This window comes from Stomoxys calcitrans, chromosome 2 (genome assembly GCF_963082655.1).
Source record: "Stomoxys calcitrans chromosome 2, idStoCalc2.1, whole genome shotgun sequence".
Lineage (NCBI taxonomy): Eukaryota > Metazoa > Arthropoda > Insecta > Diptera > Muscidae > Stomoxys > Stomoxys calcitrans.
Genome location: NC_081553.1, coordinates 83,079,170 through 83,099,144, shown reverse-complemented (window position 1 = coordinate 83,099,144; position 19,975 = coordinate 83,079,170). Strand labels below are relative to the sequence as shown.

Below are 19,975 nucleotides of genomic sequence, written 5' to 3'. Positions count from 1 at the left end.
TCTCGCTGTTGCTCCGTGTGGGCTGGGTACTTGGACCCAAATTCGTGTTCTGATCTCTAATTCGTGTTCTGATCTCCAATACCTTTCATTTGATACCCTTATTGTGTCCATCGGACCACTTTCGGATATGGGTGGCGGTTTTGTTGTAAGAGGGAGGGTCCGCCTCCACCCGATATTTAAAAATTATATAGCCTATGTTTCCTTTCAAACAAACGTGCACAATCTACGAACATTTTAAGAAAATCCGTTTAGCCAAGTATCATATAGTCATTATAGGTCTAATGGCGTTTTTGGGAGGTGGCATGACTTCCTATACTTTGATCTGATTTTGTATGCCAGATTCGAAATCTACTCCCCAATACCTCTCATTTGAAGCCCATATTGAAATGAACGTCCAATATGTCTGTTTGGGGGAGTTTTGGGATTGGGGCGACCCGATGGGTACTTACACTCAAATTTTAATAACATATTCGTATTCTACTCTCCAATACCTCTCATTTGATATCTATATTGTCCCAATTGATCCACTTTTAATTTTGGGTTGTGTTTTTGGTATAAGGGGGAGGGTCCGTCCCCCTTTCGACACCGAAAAATTTTATAGCCTATGTTTCCTACACAATATGCAAAAATTTCAAGAAAATTGGTTCTGCCGTTTTTCAGTCTATACGGAACAAGCAAATCAAGTCCCATATAGCCGTGATTAGCAATTAAGCCCATTTTGAGCGTTGTTGTGGGGGTGGGGGTATACTTCGACATGTATTTGTAAGACAAATTCGTTATCTACTACCGCATACTTTTCATTTGATATCCATATTGTCCTTATCGGTGCTCTTTTGATTTTGGGTGAAGTTTTTGGGGTAAGGGTGGAGGGTCCGCCCCCTTCCGTTATCAATAAATTATAAAGCCTATTCCTCGTTCCTGACCATATTCGTAATCTACTCCCGAATACCTTTCATTTGAGTCCCATATTGTCATTATCGTTACATGAACCTATTTTGAGGTGTTTTGGGGCTGGGGCGGGCCCCAGGTACTTGGACCCAACTTTTATTAGGGTCCAAGTACTATACTCTTGAATACCTTTCATTTGAATCCCATATTGTCCCGATTGGTGCACTTTTATTTTTGGGTAGTACCTTTGGGGTCCCCTACCCCAAGGGGGAAGGGTCCGTCCCCCTCCTGATATCAAAAAATTGTATAGCCTAGGTTTCCTTCCAGATCAACCTACACAATCTGTGAAAATTTCAAGGTTATCGGTTCAGCCGTTTTTGAGTCTATACGGAACAAACAAACAAACCGACAAACAAACACAAATTGAATTTTATAAAGGGTGATTTTTTTGAGGTTAGGATTTTCATGCATTAGTATTTGACAGATCACGTGGGATTTCAGACATGGTGTCAAAGAGAAAGATGCTCAGTATGCTTTGACATTTCATCATGAATAGACTTACTAACGAGCAACGCTTGCAAATCATTGAATTTTATTACCAAAATCAGTGTTCGGTTCGAAATGTGTTCATTCACCGTAACGTTGCGTCCAACAGCATCTTTGAAAAAATACGGTCCAATGATTCCACCAGCGTACAAACCACACCAAACAGTGCATTTTTCGGGATGCATGGGCAGTTCTTGAACGGCTTCTGGTTGCTCTTCACTCCAAATGCGGCAATTTTGCTTATTTACGTAGCCATTCAACCAGAAATAAGCCTCATCGCTGAACAAAATTTGTCAAAATTTGAACACATTTCGAACCGAACACTGATTTTGGTAATAAAATTCAATGATTTGCAAGCGTTGCTCGTTAGTAAGTCTATTCATGATGAAATGTCAAAGCATACTGAGCATCTTTCTCTTTGACACCATGTCTGAAATCCCACGTGATCTGTCAAATACTAATGCATGAAAATCCTAACCTCAAAAAAATCACCCTTTATATAAGATGGGGTCTTAGACGAATATTTCGAGGAGTTACAAACAGAATGGCGAAATGAGTATGCCCCCATTCTATGGTGGGATGTATAACAAGTAAAAACTAGCTAAGTTTGTCCGGGCTGAATCTTGGTAGCCCACCACCATGGATTCTGTTAAAACACCATGGATTCTGCTAAAACGGGAAATCGGTTTATATGGGAGCTATATCAGGTTATCGACCGATAAAGACCGTACTTGGCGCAGTTGTTGGAGTCGTAAATTCCGTCCGAAATTTAAGCCAAATGAAATAACAATTGCAGTTTCCTGGGACTTACGAAGCCAAATCGTAACATTGGTTTATATGGGAGCTATATCTACATTTAAATTTGTAGGGGCAATTTGCAAGCCCGACGTATAGTAATAAGAAGTACCTGAGCAAAATTTAAAGCGGATATGTCTATTCGTTCGAGCGCTATCGATTGATTTCCACAGACAGACGGACAGACATGGCTAAATGCAAATTTGCCCATAAACATTCCATTAGAGAACAAGGGCAAACTTCTCACATATCAATGAGTGATGTCCTATTCAAGCTTAAGCTTAATGATATAGGGAATTCCTTTTTATAGCCGAGTCCGAACAGCATGTCGCAGTGCGAAACCTCTTTAACGAGAGGTTTCACATGGCTTATATGCATGCCATAGTCCCTCAATGAGTCGCTAGCACTAGGAGGGAGAACCACTGCAGAAAAATTCTTTTCCAATGTTGTCCCCAAGATTCGAATCCAGACGTTCAGCATCATACGCGGACATGCCTACCACTGCGGACGTCTTGATATTCTTAGTAGTATCATAGAATTTCAAGACGATCAGGAATATATACACTCTGTTGGATTTCAAATCATTATATCGATGAGTTACAAATGGAATGACGGTGTAAGTATACCGCTATGATATGATATAACAAAACGAAATGTTTCCTAAACTCAGGGGCATTTTATCGCCACTCCTATGGGTGACCACCATAAATGACCTATTACGGATGATGACTGAGGAGGGATTTGAACCCGTCTGCTACGCCGACGATGTTATAACACTTCTAACGGGTAAGGATCCGAAAGAGCTATGCATAAGGGCCGAAAGGGTCTTGCATATGGCATATGACGGGCTTGACCCAGAGGTCTCAATGTTAATCCAGAGAAGACTGAAATATGCCTGTTCACGAGGAAGACGAAGGTGGGCCAATGTAACGCAATAAGACGATTTCGATATCTGACAAGGTCAAATACTTAGGTGTGATCTTTGACAGGAAACTGAATTGGAAGTGTCACATTCAGGAGCGTACTGAGAAGGCTCACAGATGTTTGGCACTATGTAGACGGGCCGTAGGCTCGAAATGGGGCCCGAATCCGAGAATAGTCCACTGGCTCTACAGAAGCGTGATTAGACCAATACTTATTTTCGCCTCAGTAGTTTGGTGGGTTGCTATGAAGAAAAAGTGCAACATAAGGACCATACAACAGGTTCAGAGAACATGTTGTCTTGGCATGGGCGGAGCGAGGAGGACCACACATACTAGGGCATTGGAGATTATTCTAGATATCCGACCCATTGACATACAGATTAGGTGTGAGGCAGTCACTACGGCTATGAGACTTAAGGCGATGGGAGAATGGATTGAGGATGGGAGCAGCTCATACCATTGCAGAATAATCGAGGCGACGATAGGAAACCTGGAAGGAAGGGAAGAGGTTTCCGATCGGATACCTGAGATGAATCTTGAAGTCGAGTGCGAGGCACTGTTGCCATCGGCACAGTCTTGCATTGACGGAACCCTAGTATTGCCATCTGGAAGATCATATTACAGGGATGGATCAAAGCTAGAGGACAGAGTGAGGAAAAGGTTTCCGATCGAAAAGGAAGAGGTTTCCGATCGGATACCTGAGATGAAATTTGAAGTCGAGTTCGAGGCACTGCTGCCATCGGCACAGTCTTGTATTGATGCAACTCTAGTATTGTCATCTGGAAGATCATGTTTTATGGATGGATCAAAGCTAGAGGACAGAGTGTGCCTGGGGGTTTACATTGAGAACCTGGGGACTGAGATCTGGCCACAATACGGTCCTGCAGGCGGAGATGCGGGCGATCACGGAATGCGTGAAGTGGTGTGGTGCTAACGCAAGGACGTCGAGTGTGAACATCTTTATCGGCAGTAAAATTGCCGTAAGGGCAATGACAAACAGGACGGTAAGGTCACGAACAGTCTTGCAGTGTAAGAAAGAGATTAACGCCTTCTCTGAGGATGCCAAAATCCGCATCGTGTTGGTGCTGGGCCATAACGGAGTAAGGGGAAATGAAAGGGCAGACGATTTGGAGGGGAAGGCCAGAGTACTGCCGTCAATAAACTTGGTTAACTCGCAGACTTTCGGGTCGACGTAGTCCGAGTTAAGGGAGTGGGTGACGAATGCGCATGCAACATAAGGGCAATAACAATCAGGACGGTAAGGTCATGAACTGTCTTGCAGTGTAAGAAGGAGATTAACGCCTTCTCTTAGGATGACAAAATCTGCATCGTTTGGGTGACGGGCCATAACGGAGTAAGGGGAAGTGAAAGAGCAGACGATTTGGCGGTGAAGGCCAGAGGACTACCGTCAACAAGCTTGGTTAATCTGAAGCCTTTCGGGACGACGCAGTACGAGTTAAGGGATAGGTCGACGAATGCGCATGCAACATTGTAGAACAGCGAAACAGTCGACAATGGCAAAATCCACATCGTTTGGGTGCCGGGCCACAACGGAGTAAGGGGAAATAAAAGGGCAGACGACCAATACTGCCGTCAATAAACTTAGTTAGGACTGCCGTCAATAAACTTGGTTAACCTGAAGCCTTTCGGGTCGACGCAGTCCGAGTTAAGGGAATGGGCGACAAATGCACATGCAATATTGTGGAACATCGAAACGGTCGTTAGGACGGAGAAAATCCTTTGGGAGGATTCAGATCGTGAGAAGACGACGCTATTACTGAAAGGAAGCAAGAAGGAGGTCAGTATAGCTATTGGTATCATAACGGGACACATAGGACTACGAGCTCACTTATGTAACATTGTGGAACAGCGAAATGGTCGTTAGGACGGAGAAAATGCTATGGGGGTATCCAGATCGTAAGAAGACGACGCTATTACTGAAAGGAAGCAAGAAGAAGGTCAGTATAGCTATTGGTATCATAAAGGGACACATAGGACTACGAGCTCGCTTATGTAAAATCGGTGCGGCAAGTGATGGCATGCATGTATTTTGCAGCGGGGAAGATGATGAGAGGTTGGAGCATTTCCTTTGTCATTGCCGGGCTTTCGCATTCAACAGATACCGGCACTTAGGTGAAGACACAATATCAGACATGAACCAACTTAGGGGAGAGGGTATTGAAAACAGTTTAGGATTTTATAAGTAGCACGGAATTCCTAACTTAAAATTTTCTTTTTAGAGGTTACTTTATAGTCCTTAGAGCGCACAACAAGCAGATTACTGGCATAGGCGTATGTCCATAGTGTCATGGGGCGGATTAATATCTACACCCTCTTTTCAACCTAATCTAAGCTAACCTAAAGTCAAAATTTCCATAAGAGTTAGGAAGGGTAAAACCCCATCCAGATACCATAAATTACAAATAACTGCCCAAAGCCCACAATAAAACAAAATTATTAACCAAATTCCATTAAACAAATTCTGAATGTTCGGTAAAGTGTCTAAATCAATTTATGTGCTATCTGCACAACCCCTTTCGCCAACAATGCTCCACAAGCCATCTGAGCATAAATAAACCATTTGAAAAATTATTTCATTTTTCAAAGGAACAAAAAAAAAAACAAATAAATTATATAGCACACAACATAATCCACCAATTATTCTAATATATTACTGGACACGTATGATGGAGGGGGGTGGGGGACATCAAATAAATTAAAATTTATTTATTGGCCAGGAAAATTATCAAAATACCATGTTCGCACCCCTCCCCTCGGCACAAAACACAAAGCATTTTTTCCCTGAATTACTCTGCGTTATTGAGCATAGAAGGGCGCTACACAAAATGCCATACGTCAAATAAATGATATTATTGTAAAATAAACAATACACAGGTACAATTTATTACTGTCCAGAGCAGATCTTCGTTATTTTTTTTGTTCTAGTGTGGTGGGGGAAAACACGAAGAAAATATTTGGGGAATCAAAAGTTGTAATAAAACATCAATGCTGTCTCGTAAATATGCCTAAAAGCCAGCCAACCCCTCCCGTGGGTGGGGGTTCTAAGGATGGCTGCATAAACTGAATCACAAATTATGGCAAAGAATTCGTATTGGCCATGGCAGTGATAATGAATTATATTCCTGCTGATGATGGCAATAATAAATTGTACTCTGGAGAGTTTTTGTTGTGGTTTTCTTCTCCAGCAAAAGGTTATGGCATTTTTCATGTGGGCTGGTTGGGAAATATTGAATAGCATAAGGACACAAGGTAGGTGGGCCAGAAAAATAATCAATAATTAATATTTGCTAATGGAAGGATATATAAATAAAAATCCAATTAAAATATGTAATTAGGCAAATTTGTCATCGTCATTTATATTTCAATGTCATAATATTTCAAGGCATTAAGTATGTGATCTGTTTATGCTGATAGCAATGGTGTTACAAATTATTCAATTTCCACATAAATGTTTTAAAATAGATGCCGATACTGTCCTTAGAGGCATTTGGAAAAGAAAAAACCGAGATTTATTTATTATTATTGGGTTGCCCAAAAAGTAATTGCGGATTTTCCATATAGTCGGCGTTGACAAATTTTTTCACAGCTTGTGACTCTGTTATTGCATTCGTTCTTCTGTCAGTTATCAGCTGTTACTTTTAGCTTGCTTTAGAAAAAAGTGTAAAAAAAGTATATTTGGTTAAAGTTCATTCTAAGTTTTATTAAAAATGCATTTACTTTCTTTTAAAAAATCCGCAATTACTTTTTGGGCAACCCAGAATTGCTATAATTATTATAGTAAAATTGGGCAGCTGGTGTAATGCTTGAATTTGGTCAAGTGTTTAAATATGTTGATTTGTGGGAATTCATAATAAGAATGGGCCTGACAACTTTTCCTTTTTAATACTAAAAAGGATGTAAAAAAAGGATCACGTGTGCCGATGTTTTCCAACTTTACAGCTGGCGGCAACCTAAAAATAGGCTCAATTTTCCCATATGAACTAAGTTAATTAGAGTATATTTTTAATAGTTGAATGAAACGCGCTATTTCTCTTCTTTGTTTAAATTATTCTTAAATATAAATTTTTTATAAGTTAAATAAATAGTGTGATTTTAGTTGAATTTTTAGTCCTTCCATATTTCATATTTATATTTTGAAAATAATGTAATTTTGAAAACTTTTTTTTATATTTATAGGTAAGCTCCGTTTATAGAAGATAATTGGAATCAACAGCGTGAGTCATAAAACAAAATCACAATTTTTATACCACCACTATTAAGGCCTCATTCTTATGCACCAGTCTGAAAAGCATGCCACAGGGTGACAAAACTAAAAGTTTGACTTGGCTGAAGGACATTAATGTTTCGCACTTCGGAATAGGTAATTATTTACGCCAGAAATGTTAAAGCCGAGATAGCTAAACAAATAAAAAAAATTAAAAAAAAAACTTTTGTTTCAAAAGCTGCGCCAATATTTGTTTATATTGAAACTCAATAGCCCAAAGAATTAATTGACCACCACATTGGCGTAGATAGACAATTTCTCTTGGGGGGAGGTGGGTGACTACGATCCATAAAAAAATTAAACAAATTTTGTTTTGCTTTCTTATAACAAAAAAATAATTCGAACACTTACGTTTCAAAATTAAGTCATTGGGGGTCGTTTTTAACACATAAAAGGCCTTGATATTGGTTTCACGAAAGCAATGGGCTTACGCCTTATTTTGCCGAAAACTAAGAGCTAATGTTGCCAGCACTTTTTATCGAGTGCGGCTGTGATGCACAAACAAGCCATCCTTTGGATCCGGTTAAGTATTGAGCAGTAGGTGGATTTTTGAAGCGCCGTCCACCAGACCACTACACCATATAGCATAATAGATCTGACAACTGCAGTATATACCCAATGCATGACACGCGGTCTAAATCCCCAACTTTTGCCAATGGCTCTCTTGCAGGTGTATAGGGCAAGAGTGGCATTTCTTGTCCTTTTCAAAATGTTGGAATTGCAGTTCAGTTTCCAGTCCAGCAAAACACCCAGGTACTTTGCGCTTCTCCATCCAAGAAGACAGGTTCCACTGTAGGCAACTTGTATCTCCTGATGAAAAGAACTACTTTTAATATGGGTACCACATGTATTGAAAGAAATTCATTTAACAAACCGAATCAACGCTTGTGATATGCACCTTAAACGCAATGAATTCGATCCGTTTTTAAAACGAATCATAACTGGAGATGAAAAATGGATTGTTTACAACAACGTTAGTCGAAAACGATCATGGTCCAAGCATGGTGAACCAGCTCAAACCACTTCAAAGGCTAATATCCACCAAAAGAAGGTTATGCTGTCTGTTTGGTGCGATTGGAAGGGTGTGGTATATTTTGAGCTGCTTCCAAGGAACCAAACGATTAATTCGGATGTTTACTGTCAACAATTGGACAAATTGAATACAGCCATCAAGGAGAAGCGACCAGAATTGGTCAATCGTAAAGGTGTCATATTCCGCCAGGATAACGCTAGACCGCACACATCTTTGGTCACTCGCCAAAAACTGAGTGAGCTTGGCGGGGAACTTTTGATGCATACACCCAATAGGCCTGACCTTGCACCATCAGACTACCATTTATTTCGATCTTTGCAGAACTCCTTAAATGGTAAAACTTTCGGCAATGATGAGGCTATAAAATCGCACTTGGTTCAGTTTTTGCAGATAAAGGCCAGAAGTTCTATGAGCGTGGAATACTAAATTTGCCAGGAAGATGGCAAAAGGTTATCGAACAAAATGGCAATTATATATTTGATAAAAGTTCATTCTAAGTTTTGTTAAAAATGCATTTACTTTCTTTTAAAAAATCCGCAATTACTTTTAAGGCAACCCAATATTTTGTCATTTGTCAACCGTAGTTATTACAGTTTGAACATATATGCTTGAAATTTGATACGGATTGTTTAATAACCCATCTGTAAACATCCACCGAGATCCAAGATTATTGGTTCAGAATTAGATAAAGATCCCACTTTGTACCTATAGGGCAGGTGTAGGGTATACAGTCGGCACCTTCCGATTTTTGCTTTCCTCACTGGTTATCTTGAAAAAAAAGACACAAAGTTCTGCAGCATCAAGTAAATTCCCAAATTCTTTAACATCAAGTGAAAAATAGTTCATCTAAGGAAATATTTCCTTCAAAAGTTCCAAAATTGAAGATCATAAAGAAAAAGTAAGGACAAATTTTTTTTGGTATTGTTATCAGGTCTCGCTGATATTACTTGATGGGAGGTTCAAAATGGGTAAACTTGAATATGCACGCAATTCAAATAACTGTCATTAATACGCTATCAAACGATACTTCAAGTCAACATCAATAAATTAATACTTGAATTGTTTAAGTAGACCAAAAATATCTTCCTACACATAAATTCTCAACAATACGAGTATTGTAGTAATTCATAAATTACACTTGAGTATTGAGAAATGTTTGCAATAAAATCTCTAAGCACTTTAAGTGCCAATATTTATATTCCCATCGAAAACAGTAGGACAAACTTGAAAATAAATCAATATTTTCCGTTTATTGAAATTAACATAATTTTGTTTTCGGATATCGTTTCTAGAGCAAGGTAATCAATTGAATACTTGAAATGTTTCAATAAGTGTAGCAATTATCCCCTACATAGACAAATGGTGCCACAAGCTACCTGCAAGAATATAAAAATTGGAACAGAATTTGAAAACTCTTCAATTGGATATATTTATATTGCTATCGAAAAAGCACAGAATTTTTTTGGCCCAAAATTCGAATTATCATGAATATGGCAATGAATTCTAGTGTGGATTACTACAAGCATATGCTTGAATTATTTAAGTACGCCAATAATCTCATCCAATTTGTCCCCAATCAAGCCCTGGGTTAACCAATTTCCCCCTTGATTGGTAGAATCGCTAAAGGCCCATCATAGATTTTATCCCCATAGCATCTATCACATCTATGTAGGCGACATTGGAAGCTTTACAATGCCATAGTGAAGGTTATGTCTGACTTATTGTCGTTCTTCATAAGTGTCACTAACACCATCATCGCATCAGGGATGTAATACTTAATTATGCAGAAATGAAAATATGACCTTAATTATGTCTGTCAAGTGATTGCATTAATTCGAACGAGGCTCGAAAAGTCAGTCAGCAATAAGGTTGACATACTCTCAATCTCTTTCAAGGCACCAATCACAGTGTAAGAGGTGTTTGTGCGAGAGCATATCGGTGTGTGTAGTATACAAGCAATCCCCCTATACAATCAACATGGTAAATAATTACTAGAGCTCACTAGAGCCTTTAGTTTTAGATACATATGTAAATTCCTGATTTGTGCTGAGTACTGCAACAAAAGTTTGTCGAAGGGTATCTCCTCCATGTTATAAGAAGGATATGCGCAGTGAATGTGAGTGAAGGTAGTGAAAATGTTAAAGTTTATACATTTTCATGATTTTTGACATTTATTGAACTTACAATTCTTTCATTGGCTTTAATTTTTCTTATTTAACTAAAAACAAGTAACATGGCATTAAGTTCGGCTGTACTGAACTTTAGATATCCACCACCTTGGATATATGTATTAACCATCTTTCGTCATCATACGGTGAAAACCCCATAATTTAAGAACACATTTGAACCAAACTCGGCACGGACGTCAAGACGGTAAAACAGAATATTGGCCTATGCTGTAGCTATCTTCTTTATCTTCTATTACATAAAAATGAAATTGTTGCGCTTTGTTTGTTTGTCTGTTCACAGATGGTAGAGTTTGAGTCCCCGGTGAAAATAGGGTACTACATTTTTCTTATATCCAAAGGGGGGGCGGACCCTCCCCCTTACCAATAATTTTCAAAAACGCACGATCTCGGAGATGAGTGCACTGATTTAGGCAAATTTTTGTATGCCACCTTACGGTACCCCAAAAACACGAAATTGGTATACAATTTTGAGGTCAAATAAACTGGGGGGACGCCCCCTCCCAAAACCCACCCGAATGGACATGTTTACCGATGGGGTCAATATGGGTATCAAATGAAAGGTATTTAAGAGAAGAGTACGAACTTGGTATAAAAAGGTCACCCTTAGTGTCGGGGGGTTCCCTACCCTCAAAAAAAAAAAACCACCCAACAGGATACTTTTACCGCTTTGGGCAATGAGAGGTGTTTAAGAGTAGAGTAAGAACTTGGCATAAAAATGTCATCCTAAGTGTCATCCCCAAAATCACCACACCCAAAACAGGATACTTTTACCTCTTTGGGCTATATGGGTATCAAATGAAAGGTGTTTAAAGTAGAGTACAAATCTGACATACAAATTTGTTTCTTGATGTCTGAGGTGTCCCGCCACCCCTCCACCAGGACATATTTACCGATTGGGACAATGCAAATTTTGCCCATAAACATTCCACTAAGGAACAGGAGCAAACTTCTCACATGTCAATGAGTGCAGTCCGATTCAAGTTTAAGCTCAATGATAAGGGGCCTCCTTTTTATAGCCGAGTCCGAACCGCGTGCCGCAGTGCGACACCTCTTGGAGAGAAGTTTTACATGGCATAGTACCTCACAAATGTTGCCAGCATTAGGTGGGGGAAAACCACCGCTAAAAATTTTATCGTATGGTCTCGCCAGGATTGCGCCCCACAACCACAAAAAACCCTCAAAAGGGCATATTTACCGATTTTGACAATGATGCGTTGTGGATACGCACAACCTCGGGTGTATATATAAAGCACTTTTCGTCATAATCCAGAGAAAAATGCATTATAGCAGCTATATTGAAATAGGGTCGGCATGAACATTGAGTGGTCTAGTAAATACAAATCACTGTTCAATTTTTGTTCAATATTGGTCTCTTTGGCAGCTATATCCAAATATAGACCGATCTGAACCATATAAGACACGGATGTGGAAAAGCTTATCATAAGACACTGTGTCAAATTTCAACGAAATCAAATAATAAATACAACTTTTATAGGGCCAAGACCTTAAATCGAAAGATCGGTTTATGTGGCAGCTATATCCAAATCTGGACCGATCTGGGCTGTCTGCAAAAGTGATATCGAGGCGCCTAATACAACTCACTGTCCCAAATTTTAGCGAAATTGGACAATAAATACTCCTTGTATGTGCTTTTGACCTTAAATCAGAGATCGGTCTATATGGCAGTCAAATACAACGCATTGTACCAAATTTTAGCGAAATCGGCCAAGAACTTAAATCGGGAGATTGGCATATACATACATATGACAGCTATAGCTAAATTTAGGCTAATCTGAACCACATACGGCAAGGATGTCTAAAATTCATACGCTACTCATTGTCTAAATTTCACAGAAATCGAACAGTAAATGCGCCTTTAATGAGTACAAGACCTGACTTTGATAGCATACTCGGTATGAATGTCATGGGCATAACATAAGTCATTGTGCCAAAGTTCAGTGAAATCGGTTAATAAATTCACCTTTAATGGGCCTACACCTTGAAATCGGGAGATCGGTACAAATGCAGATATATGCAAATTTGGATCTATTAGTACGAAACACAATTCACTGTACAAAATTTCTGCGAATCGGACAATAAATGCGACTTTTATAGGCCCAAAACCTTACTGGCCGGTATATATGACAGCTTAATCCAAATATGGACCGATCTGGGCCGTTTTGAACATGGATTTCAAGGGGCCTAATACAACTCACCGTCCTAAAATTCAGCGAAATCGGATAATTCAGCGAAATAATGTGGCCTTAGTTGGCCTAAGTCCTTGAATCTGCAGATCGGTCTATATGGGGGCTTATCAATATATAGTCAGATATAGCGCATCTTCGAACTCAGCCTGCCTATTGACAAAGAAAAAACCTGTGCAAAATGTCAGTGCAATATCTCCATTTTTAAAGACTTAAGCAAGATTTCAACAGACAGACGGACGGACATGGCTAGATCTTCTTAGATTTTCACGACGATCAAGGATATATACACTTTAAAGAATCACAAATGGACATTTCGATGTGTTTCAAACGGAATGACAAAATGAATATACCTCCATCCATCTGTGGTGGATTAAAAAAAACTTAAAATCCAAAAGGATTTTATTAGTTCGACACTGCAAATTATCAGGCTATGAACTGTAGGAGGGAGAAACTGACGGTTAGAGAGTAACACGACGGTATTGACGATGACATTAGCCACGCTGATCAAATACATCTGCAATTTCTTTTCAATAAACAATTAAATCCTTCATTTTCTCATTGTCATTAGGTCGACTCATTCCCCTTTGGGAGAAGTAACATTTAAATAAAATATCAACATTTAAATTCATGCTCTCAAACTGAAAATTAGCTACGTTTACATTCATGATTCGCTGAGCTTAGATATTATGGGTATATACCTAATCATATTATTGTAATTATCCAAGTTATGATTTAATTATTTCCAAGGACTTCTATGGGAATAAGGGCAATGTATGAAAATATTTTGCAACTGGTAGGACATTAAAAACTTGTTGTAGCATTTAAAAAGTTGACATGACAAGCTGGCTGGGAACAGGTTGGCATTTTAACATTTACGACACCTTGACATGTATGTAATCCCAGTTAGTAATGTACATCAACCCTTTCACTACGGATGTCCTCATTAGAGGACATGACTTTAAGAATCCACTATTCATTACTCATAAGAGTTTTGTTATTCTTTTGAATGTATTAACGGTACTTAGTCAGCTTTATTTTGATTTTGTGTGAACCTTTCGGCTAAAAATCCACATTTACGTTTTTTCTTAAATTAGATTTGAATAATTGTGGTGATAATATATAAACAATGATTTTTTTCTAGAAAGAAGAAGTGTTGCTTAGTAAATTGCATAGGAAAAACTTATAGAACTTTCACATTGAAATTTGTATGATCCGGATTTAACTAAATCAAAAAAACAATATATGGTAAAACTCATCAAAAACACAGGATTTAGCTCTTAAATCTCGAAACGGCCCTAAATCCGGATTTAGTGGTCAATGTAAACGTACTTTTAGAGATCAAGCCTAAAGTGAGTGTAGTGTATTTCAATATATTCCTGTCCTTTGTAATGGGCATCGGTGGTTAACAGTTGTAAGATCTTAACTAAGTTAACACAGTTTATTTACCGATTAAGAACAAACTTGGCATGTATGTTGAAATCCATAACCAGGGTCATCGTGTGATTTCAACAAAATCGGATAAAAATTGCTTCCTCAAGGGGCTCAAGACGTCAAAGCGGTTGATGGTTGTACAGTAATGGAAAAAATAAAGGGGCAAAAGTGATTATAAAACCACTAAGGAAGGGCAAAACTCGGGCGGTGCCAACTGTATAAAACCCTACACCTACCCTTTAAGTACAATGTGGAAGTTATATCCATTTCTGAACCATTTTTGATGGACCTCGGTGAGCAAAAATATGTTCAAACTGTAATAACTACGGTTGACAAATGACAATATTATTGCAAATTACCCAAAATCTGACGAAAATATATATGGGAGCTATAACTAATACTAAACCGATTTCCATAAAATTCGCCAGTAATTTCGAGAGCCATTAGAAAATCCTTTCTGCCACATTTTGAGAGAATTGGGAAACAAATTACTATTTTATTGCATTATTACTGCAAATCGGACGAACATATATATGGAAGTTATATCCAAATCTGAACCAATTTCCCTGAAATTCACGTGTAATGTTGGGAGTCATAAGAAAATCCTTCCTGCCAAATTGCGAGAAAATCGGTTAACAAATGACAATTTTATTGCAGTATTACTGCAAATCGGACGAACATATATATGGGAGCTATATACAAATCTGAACCGATTTTTTCCAATTTCAATAGGCTTCGTCTCTAGGCCGAAAAACACGCCCATACCAAATTTGAAGACGATCGGATGAAAATTGCGACCTAAAGTTTGTACACAAATTAACATGGACGGACAGACAGACGGACGAACTTAGCTAAATAGAATCAGAAAGTGATTCTGAGTCGATCGGTATCCTTATCAATGGGTCTATCTCTCTTCCTTTTGGGTGCTACAAACTAATTCATCCTGTACCACGGTAGTGGTGTAGGGTGTAAAAAAAACTTATAAAAACCATAAGGGTAATTGCAAATCTTTGTTTTTTATGTCCAGAGGTTTTCAATAAGGTTAAGGTCCCATGATTGCGTTGTGTCTTCCAAACTCGGTACAGAAAGCTTTTGGAACTTAAATGTCGCTGGTCTGGAAGAAAGCTTTGAATCGTTAACTTGCATGAATTGACACTTAGTTGGTATTTTTACTCGGCAAATAGAGACATCGTTGTAATTCAAAGCACACATTTTGTCCATAATCCAAAAAAAGGGGGAGATGTACCCGATACAGAAAAACACCTACAAATCATCAATGAAACGCCACCATGTTTCACGGCCTTCTAGGGGTGCTTGGATTATATTCTTTGATCCTGGCTCGATGAATGTGATTTTTCTTCTTCTTATAAAACAAGCAAATTAACACCACAACCAATGAATATAATCCTAATTAAATGAGATTTAATTTCTTATTTAAGCTCACCGTTAGAAGCTCAACAGGTTTACGAATAGCCAGGATCAATATTTGTTTTGTTCAATACTGTTCGATGTAACTGCAAATAATAGGGAAAAAACTCGATCGAACTTTTCATGTAAGTTCCACGTCAAAGCATTATCCAACGCGCAAAATTTCAGCGAAATCAGATAATGTCTGTTTGCGCTTTTTTATTTTGATCTTTAATGTTTTTTAATGATCTTTAATGTCTTTTAATGTTTCTTGGTTGTGTATTTCAATTTTATATATTTTTTTGTGATTTTTCGAACATCGTCTAGCTCGAGATCATATTCAATGCTTTCTATTCAAAGAATAGGTTAGCCAAGAACTTATATAAGTTGGGCAAGTGCGTGTTATTATTCAAAATACTTTGACTAGCATGGTGGATCGGGATTTCTGATACGCCAAAAATGATTAGGGTGTCCTAGATACCCAACGGCTATTGACTACGCCGTAGGGAACAATAAGTGCTCTAACTCCCCTTAGCGCAGTAAGAGAAGAGAAAGCCCTATTCCGATACAAACTAATCATCAATGCTAAAAACAACCAACACATCAACATAGCATTTGCATGCTCTAGGGTCTTAAGAAGTCTTATCGGTTATTCAGTATATATGGGAGCTGTATCCAAATATTGACCGACATGGCCCATTTTCAAGCCGTCTCAACGATCTACATCTAAAAGAGGTGCCTTGTGCAAAATTTGAAGGCAATTGCTTTAATCGCTTAAAATTCATTCGTTGGTAATTGTTTGCTAGATTGACTCCATTGCCCACTTATATCCTCTCTGAAGCATATTTAGCTACAGAAAAGCCAACTAACATATATTCTCAAAAAAGGCATTTTTGTGTTTCTTAGTACTTAGCAGTAATAACAATTTTATCAGCGCTTTATTCGGTAGTGAAAGGGTTAAGGACTTCTGTACAAATGGTTTGGCCATTTAAAATTAGCTCATATAACTGTGAAGCCTCATTCATTTGGGCTCATTCACAGCGAATATTATTATGAGTGATTTGGGATGAACATTTTTAATGGCTTTACAGCTTAAAGCGTTAAAATTTATGTTTGCGAAACATAATTAGAAGCTGTCGTAGCCGTAGATGAAATTTAATTATAGAGGTTGCACAAAACCTGCCTAACTAATAGAATTTCCTGTTCTAATAATTGCATAGGCATTATTGGTATTGTATTACTGCATTTCAAATTTCTCTGTTATTTACAATAATTATTAGTAATTATTTATTTAACTCACCTGATATTGTTATGCCATCATAGCTGAAATGAAATGAAATGAAAAAACCAATTATAATGTTGTTATCGATTACAAAGTATTCGCAATATAAGCTTATTCTAAGCATGACTTTGATTGATGTACAACCAATAATAATGATGGATCATTTAAGTGCTCACTTGGTTTCCCTGAACTTTCCTTTCAAGCCGCACGCTGTACTAAGCGGCTTTAAAGAAATAAAAACACAGAATCAAACAGGGGGTAAGGCAAGACCAAAATAGGGTGGTGCCTACACCTTCGCAAGAAGGTACTCCCCTATTTGGGAGTATTGGTAAGGCCTTTCAGATATTTTTCACCAATGTGTATACCATATTGGTGCTCTACTCCCAAACACCTTTTTACTCGAGCCTTATATTGCTATGGTCGGTATATATGTCCGGTATGGGGGTATTATTAGTAGTTAGGTGGACCACATATATTGGATTTGTGCTCTAGACCCAAATACCTTCCATTTGAGCATTGGTTTATACTTCCATTTGGCGGGCTTTAGAATTGGGGCGGCCCCCCTAGATATCCCATCCTAAATAAGGATACGAATTTTCTGTTTTTAAGTTATTATAAACAAACTAAGTTCCGCATAAATCTCCCCACCAATCGCGCCACCAATCTCTGTCGTTTTTGAAAATAGGGTAAGGGGAGGGCCGTCCATTAAAGTCTGGATGTTAGATCTACTTCATTCTCTGGGTTTTGGTGGAGGATTGGTGTAGCCAAACCCTTGCCCCGAAAGTGGATATCAGATTCATAATCTACTCCCAAAAACCCACATATTGATAGTCGGTATAAATGAGCACCTTTTTCTCATAATCCACAACTATGTCCAGTTTGAGGGGTATGTATGGTGGGGCGGCCACCAGTTAGCTCTGAAAAAAAATAGCATGGTGCTCTAACTTTCAACTTTTCTTTTATTTGAGCCCCTATTGGGATAGGTTTAAGGGGTGAGACGACCCCTAAAACTTGGCCTCAAAATTGGATATAAAATTCGTTTTCTACCATCAAATACCTATTATTAATAGCAATAGTAGGCGGTTTGAAGGAAGGAGTTTAGGGGAGGATCCTGAAATAATATCAGCATCGTACTAGAGCACTATTTTGTGTTAGACCCATAATTTCAAGCATTTTTAAGGTGGCGATCGTTATATATATTGGGTTGCCCAAAAAGTAATTGCGGATTTTTCATATAGTCGGCAAGCTAATTAATTATACCCTGAATTAATTTGTAACACTCAAAAGGAGGAGAGATAGACCAATTGATAAGTATACCGATCGACTCAGAATCACTTTCTGATTCGATTTAGCTGTCCATGCTAATTTGTGTACAAACTACAGGTCTCAATTTTCATCCGATCGTCTTCAAGTTCGGTATGGGCGTGTTTTTCGGCCTAGAGACGAAGCCTATTGAAATTGAAAAAAAATCGGTTCAGATTTGGATTTAGCTCCCATATATATGTTCGTCTGATTTGCAGTAATACTGCAATAAAATGGTCATTTGTTAAACGATTTTCTCGAAAATTGGCATTAGGGATTCTCCTATGACTCCCGACATTTCAGGTGAATTTCGTTAAAATCGGTTCAGATTTGAATAAAGCTCCCATATATATGTTCGTTCGATTTGCAGTAATACTGCAATAAAATGGTCATTTGTTAAACCATTTTCTCGAAAATTGGCAGGAAGGATTCTCCTACGACATTGCAGGTGAATTTCGTTAAAATCGGTTCAGATTTGGATATAGCTCCCATATATATGTTCCTCCGATTTGCAGTAATACTGCAATAAAATGGTCATTTGTTACCCTATTCTCTCGAAATTTGGCAGGAAGGATAATTCTAATGGCTCTTGACATTACTGGTGAATTTCATGGAAATCAGTTCAGATTTAGATATAGCTCCCATATATATATATCACCCTAATTTTCACTCCTAGAGCCACTGCAAGCGCATTCATTGACCAATCTTTCCAAAATTTCGTACAACGCTTTCATCGACGACTTCCACAATGTCTATAAAGTTATCTCGAAATCAGTTCAGATTTAGACATAGCTCTCATATATATTCTCGTCCGATTTGCAGTAATATTGCAATCATTTGGTCATTTGTTAATCGATTCTTTCGAAATATGACAGAAAGAATTTTCTCTTCCCTCTCGATATTATAGACAAATTTTATATAAATCGGTTCAGATTTTTTTATAGCTGTTCATATATGTATATCGTTGGATTTTGACTTCTAGAGTCTCGGCAAGCGCATTTATTGACCCATGTTGGCAAAAATTTTGCAAAACGGTTTCCTCGACGACTGCCACAGCATCTGAGAAGTTTGCTGGAAATCGGTTCAGATTTAGGTATAGCTCCCATATATATGTTTGTCCGATTTTGAGAAATATTGTAAGAAAGTGCTCATTTTTTTACCGATTCTCTCGAAATTTTGCAGGAAGGACTTTCTTATGCCTCACGATATTGCTGGTGATTTTCATAGAAATCGGCTCAGATTTAGATTTAGTTTTCATATATGTATAGCGCCATATTTTTACCCCATGAGCAACTGCAAGCGCATTGTTTGACCAATCTTGCCAAAATTTTGCACAACGCTTTCCTCGACGACTACCACATTATCTGAGAAGTTTGCTCGAAATCGGTTCAGAATTACATATAGCTCCCATATATTTGTTCGACAGATTTTGGATAATTTTCAATAAGGTGGTCATTTGTCAACCGTATTTGTTACAGTTTGAACAAATTTGCTTGCCATGGTCCATCAAAATTGGTTAAGAATTGGATATAGTTACCACATTATACTTTTAGGGTAGGTGTAGGGTATTATACAGTCGGCAACGCCCGACTTTTGCCCCTCCTTACTGGTTTTTTTTTTATATCACTTATCCACACTAAAAACCATATTTCAAAGCTACCACCTGTACTCTATTACCAACAACCTT

At 38.2% G+C, this 19,975-nt stretch overlaps 1 protein-coding gene across 3 annotated transcripts in view; it reads left to right on the top strand.

The window, feature by feature from the left end:
* The window catches only part of LOC106084836 (5-hydroxytryptamine receptor 1), a 537,578-nt gene that overhangs the window by 175,511 nt on the left and 342,092 nt on the right, over positions 1 to 19,975 (top strand). The gene's annotated exons all lie outside the window — the stretch shown is intronic.